The 6,438-nt window shown below is 42.5% G+C and overlaps 1 non-coding gene across 1 annotated transcript; it reads left to right on the top strand.

Moving 5' to 3' along the window:
- The first annotated feature begins 1,745 nt into the window (after window positions 1-1,745).
- LOC138362223 (5S ribosomal RNA) lies at window positions 1,746-1,864 on the top strand. The gene has a single exon (XR_011227503.1). It is a non-coding gene; the product is annotated as a 5S ribosomal RNA (ribosomal RNA).
- The last annotated feature ends 4,574 nt before the right edge of the window (window positions 1,865-6,438 follow it).

Raw genomic sequence — 6,438 nt, 5'->3', positions numbered from 1 at the left:
TAATAGGGGCAATTTGTCTAACAAGACTATTTAGTTTTGTGTGCATATATATATATATATATATATATATATATATATATATATATATATATATATATATATATATATATATATATATATATATATATATTATATATATATATATATATATATATATATATATATATATATATATATATATATATATATATATATATATATATATATATATATATATATATATATATATATATTATAGCTTCAAGACTCCGAACCAATATAGAAGCATCAAGAGGAAGTGCTTGTGTTATGGGCCAATAGGCCTTCTGCAGTTACTTCCATTCTTATGTTTTTATTCCCATTGGTTCGTGTTTTATCTTGTGTAAATGTCAATCACCTTACCCAAAACTTTGGTACCATATCACCTCACCCATGTGTATATATAAATATATATATATATATATATATATATATATATATATATTAATATATATATATATATATATATATATCTATATATATATATAATTACAGAGTAAATCTACCCCAAAAGTAATGATTTATTTGTCTACAAAACTAAACTCTTTTTGGAATTCATATGAGGCCCCTCCACTGAGGGGGGAGGCCTGGATGTTTATTGTCATGTGTATTCATGCTGCTTGCATGTCATCGTTTATTTTGCCTTTGTTGTTTTCTTGACAGCTTTCTTTGGCCTTTGGGTGGTTTGGGAGATTTTGAAGCTCTCTTTATTTTGGGCTTTTTGTTCCCAACAACAAGCTGCTGCTGCTGCTTCTTTTTCAAGGCTGTAGGTGGTTTGTTGCTTGTGGCGGCTTTCTTGGGAGTTACCACGGCCTTCTTTGCTGCTGTAGATGGTTTCTTGGTTGTGGTGGCTTTCTTGGGAGTTAGAACGGCCCTCTTCTCTGCTACGGCCAGCTTGAATGATCCACTAGCTCCACTTCCCTTGGTCTGAACAAGAATGCCGTCAGCCACTGCTTTCTTGAGAAATCTTCGGATGTAAATGGCGATCTTGGCAGCCTCGACTTTGTTGTTGGCAACAACGTACTTCTTGATTGCTTGTAGAGACGAGCCCTTACGGTCTTTGAGTGCTGCGACCGCGGCTAGAACCATTTGACTAGTTTTCGGGTGAGCAACCTGGACGCGAGGTTTCCTGGTGGTGGCCACCACAGCAGCAGCCGCAGCCTTCTTGGTAGGCTTTGCTTCTACCATGATGATGATGAGATAACCAAGGTGATGAGAGACGCTCAGACAGTCACGGGGGAATGATGCTGCCGCCGCTTGAGCCGAACCTATTTATGTGCCGGCACGGTACAGAAGCTGCAACCTGGCAACTCGTCCACCAATCACAACGGTTGGTTTTACGGCTCCGAAACCTGGATCCCATATCTTCTCTAAAATAGAAGCATTTGTTCATGTTCTTTGTAAAAGTATCATAAAGCAGGACAGATGAGACAAATATCATAAAAACTGAAGAGCAGATGAGCACACACATGTATGTATTACAAAAGAAAATCCACAAATTCATTAGAAATTGGCAGGGCAGGCTGAGGAAGTAGGTAGATGTAAAATGTCTGTAAATGGCGAAAGAACATAAACCCAAGACTGAATAAACGATGTTAAATATCCATGCCAAGGAGACAAAAATATGTTAGGATACAATTACCATTAAGACACCACAAGAAGGTCCGTATCCTGCCGTGATGACTAAAAAGAGTTGGTTATTAGCCACAATGTGTAGGCAGTCTCATGCCAACGGCCATACCACGTTGAGAACACCGCTTCTCGTCCGATCAGCGAAGTTAAGCAACGTTGGGTTTGGTTAGTACTTGGATGGGTGACCGCCTGGGAACACCAAATGCTGTTGGCAATAATGTTTTTTGTTTTGTTTTGTTTTGTTTCGTTTGTTTTTGTTTGAATGGCTGGCTCCACGGGAAATTCACGGAGTTGTGTGGAATAAGGCCTGGTAAAATGAATTAATATGTATGTCATGTTTAAAACAAACTCGCTTAATATAGTGTGTGAGGCTTTATACAAAAACAAACAACCAAAACAAAACATGTGTTTTATATATATATATATATATATATATATATATATATATATATATATATATATATATATATATATATATATATATATATATATATAGCTTAATCCGGGTTTGAACTCGCAACTCCAAGAATACGCATCACTTATATACACTTTACCACTGGACCACAGCTGCAGGACACAAGCTTGATGCTGAGGTATCAATTTAATGACGTAAATGCCATTTCCACAAATAAATGATAATTTAAAAGTATTTGTATGTACAAATCTTTTCTGTTTAAAAGGCTACAATATCAGTTACTGATATAATTTGTGTTAATGTTTCTATACCCACAGGAAGGCATGTTTTTGCTTATATGTAAGGGGTACGGAGAAGGAATCCACAGACCATCAGTCCCCTTCCCCCCCCCCCCCCCCCCCCCCCCCCCCCCCCCCCTCCCACCTACTACCACCACCACCACCACCACTACTCACCACCACCACCACTACTCACCACCACCACCAATCACCACCACCAATCACCACCAATCACCACCAATCACCACCACCACACCTAACCGAAAACCCCCTAACACATCAACCCTCCCCCCAATCAACAGGCGAAATAATAACCCTCAAATGCCTGCCTGCCTGCCAGCCAGCCAATACTAACGGTCTTCTCAGAAAGAAAATCTCTTTGTATCTGTATTACTTGATGAAATGTATGATTCTAATAATGAAAATAAATTTTGATGTCGGTTGTATGAGCATAATGACCAATATGCACATGATATGAATGAATTAAATAGTGTAGTTTTAAGTAATTAGGTTGTAGACACATTAAGCGGATATGATATTTGACGCGTCCAGAACTGGTGATTTTTGGTTTAGTTTTAAATGCACCACCACCATTGCTTCCCCAGAGCCTAATTAAGGACCGGTAAAAGGAGTCAATATGTATGTCATCTATAAAACCAAAGAATGAATAAAAACACACACACACACACACACCTACATAATAGTATTAGGAAGATTGTATGGCAAAAAAAAAAGTACTCCCATTGGGTCGTTTGAACTCGCGACTTCCAAAACACCAGCCACACACCTTACCACCCAGCCACCATAGAGTTGGTATAATTGTGCAACTTTAGTTATAAAAGTAAAGTTCTTATTGTCTCAAATCTTATTGTCTGTTCTATGAAAAGGCATGATGTAAATTATGTATTTTTTGAATGATTGAATTGTAGGCACATTAAGCGGATTCGATATTTGATATATCCAGAAAAGGTGATTTCTGTTCAGTTTTAAAATGCATCACTGTTAACGCTAAAGGACTGGTAAAACGACTCGATGTTTGTCATTTTTAAAATAAACACTAAAACTAGGCCCTTAACATATATAATGTTTGAATATAAATTGAATGCATATAAATACAAAGTGGGAGTGGCTGGCTGGCTGGCTGGCTGGCTGGCTGGCTGGCTGGCTGGCTGGCTGGCTGGCTGGCTGGCTGGCTGGCTGGCTGGCTGGCTGGCTGGCTGGCTGGCTGCCTGCCTGCCTGCCTGCCTGCCTGCCTGCCTGCCTGCCTGCCTGCCTGCCTGGCTGGCTGGCTGGCTGGCCGCCCGCCCGCCCGCCCGCCCGCCCGCCCGCCCGCCTGCTTGCCTTGCCTTGCCTTGCCTTGCCTTGCCTGTCCTGTCCTGTCCTGTTCTGTTATTGCCTTGCCTTGCCTTGCCTTGCCTTGCCTTGCCCTGCCCTGCCCTGCCTTGGCTGCAGCTGGCTGGCTGGCCGTAAATCAACTCTTAACAACACCATACCACACCACACCATCACTCATCACCCATCACCCACCACCGGCCCCAGTCTCCCAGCCTCTCTTATATACCCGAGCAGGCCCTTTAAATTATTTGAATTGTTGCACTTCGGCCAATGGCAGGCACGATCGCTGCTGCTCAAACATATTCTGGTTCACAAGTATTAATATATATATATATATATATATATATATATATATATATATATATATATATATATATATATATATATATATATATATATATATATATTCATGAAACACATTAAAACCTTGATCATTTATTCATTCATTACGTCTAGTGAAGAATTGCTTTTGTTCATTTGTATGATTAAAAATTAATAGAATATGAATTCCTCGCTTAAAGTAAAATATAAAATATATATTGGATTTATATGATTGGTTAATATTCCAAGTGATGCTGAATATCCCCTATAATTTTGTTTTGTTTGTTTGTTTGTTATGTACACATTCCAAATGAAATCAATATAAATGTTATTATTAATGTTTGAAAGTTGATTGTCTACTTGAATCTCTCTATTAAAGTGTGTGTGGCTCCGGATGGAGCCTGGTTATGGTATTTGTCGTGGTGGGTGGCAGAAGTGCTTACTTCTTCTCTGTCTTCTTTGGCAAAAGAACTGCCTGAATGTTTGGAAGAACACCTCCCTGTGCAATGGTTACGCCAGACAGAAGTTTGTTGAGTTCTTCGTCGTTGCGGATGGCCAACTGCAAGTGACGTGGGATGATACGGGTCTTCTTGTTGTCACGTGCGGCGTTACCGGCGAGCTCCAGAACTTCGGCAGCGAGGTATTCCATGACGGCTGCCAGGTAGACAGGAGCGCCAGCACCGACGCGTTCGGCGTAGTTGCCCTTACGCAGCAGACGGTGAATTCTGCCCACGGGGAACTGAAGTCCGGCCCTGCTGGAGCGAGACTTTGACTTGCCCTTCACTTTGCCTCCCTTGCCGCGTCCTGACATTGCTGCTGCTGTTGTGGGTTTGTGGTCTTTTATGCCGCCCCGCAGATCGAGCTTCGTGTTATATACCCCGCTCAGGATCAAGGGAGCCCGCCACTGACCAATCAGCGCGCTCCGCCACGCGACCCGCTCTGAGCTGAGTCGCGAGCGGGATATAAAAGGAAAGCTCGCCTCGCGCAAAAGTTCATTATTGTATCGCAACGCCAGCCAGCACGAGCATCATCATGCCACCCAAGGCATCTGGAAAGGCTGCCAAGAAGGCCGGAAAGGCCCAGAAGGCCATTGCCAAGGGCGATAAGAAAAAGAAGCGCAGGAGGAAGGAGAGCTACAGCATCTACATCTACAAAGTGCTGAAGCAGGTCCACCCCGACACTGGTATCTCTTCCAAAGCCATGTCGATCATGAACTCGTTCGTGAACGACATCTTCGAGCGCATCGCCGCCGAGGCTTCTCGCCTGGCCCACTACAACAAGCGTTCCACCATTACCAGTCGGGAGATCCAGACGGCTGTAAGGCTCCTGTTGCCCGGAGAACTGGCCAAGCACGCCGTCTCTGAGGGCACTAAGGCCGTCACCAAGTACACCTCCTCCAAGTAAACGGCTTACTTACTGCCCTGTGGTGGTGGCTTGGCCTCAAACCAACAAACTCGGCTCCATTGGAGCCACACTTTAATTTCTAAAGAGATTGTGAGTGTTAGACACCAATACTATTATAACAAAAACCTCTGTCACTGAAAGCAAATAGCTATAAAATGAGAATATTTATGAAACTGTCTGTGTGTGTTTCTCTCTCTCAGTGTCTGTCTGTCTGTCTGTCTGTCTGTCTGTCTGTCTGTCTGTCTGCCTGCCTGCCTGCCTGCCTGTCTGTCTGTCTGTCTTGTCTGTCTTGTCTGTCTGTCTGTGTGTGTCTCTCTCTCTCTCTCTCTCTCTCTCTCTCTCTCTCTCTCTCTCTCTCTCTCTCTCTCTCTCTCTCTCTCTCTCTCTCTCTCTCTCTCTCTCTCTCTCTCTCTCAACACATATAAGCACTCGGTATCTTTTTTCTAGAGATTAGAGATTCATTGTTATGTTCCACATTAGGATTACTATGCAGGCCACCCTCTTAGGTTTGAAAATGTCAAGAAAACGGTTAATTTAAAATGTCATCTCCTAACTTAACAGATTAAGCCAGAGGACCGAAAACAGAATAAAACAGGACTGGACAGTATATGTCACTTATACAAGCTGCTTTTATTTCTAGTACAGTATGACAATTTTTATTTTGGGGGGGGGGGGGGGGTGATCCTTGACAGTGCATAAGAGTGAAAAGCGACGGCGTTTTGTTTGTAAGAGAACAGGTTGTACTACAAATGACTTGATTTATTGATATCACATGTATGTATGACACCTAAATTATGCTAGGAATGTCTGAAATCTCCTTAGAAGGATATTTTGGCCCTGAGAAGGGCCGAGTTTGGTGTATACTAGGGTGGTCGATTTAGCTTATGCACGCTCTCCACGGATACGGCGAGCAAGCTGAATGTCCTTTGGCATGATGGTGACACGCTTGGCGTGGATGGCACAGAGGTTAGTGTCCTCGAAGAGACCGACCAGGTAAGCCTCGGATGCCTCCTGTAAAGCCATGACGGCAGACGA

Source organism: Procambarus clarkii, unplaced genomic scaffold (genome assembly GCF_040958095.1).
Source record: "Procambarus clarkii isolate CNS0578487 unplaced genomic scaffold, FALCON_Pclarkii_2.0 HiC_scaffold_1473, whole genome shotgun sequence".
In the NCBI taxonomy this organism is placed as follows: domain Eukaryota; kingdom Metazoa; phylum Arthropoda; class Malacostraca; order Decapoda; family Cambaridae; genus Procambarus; species Procambarus clarkii.
The sequence above is the reverse complement of the archived record's forward strand: the minus strand, read 5'-3'. Positions and strand labels throughout refer to the sequence as shown.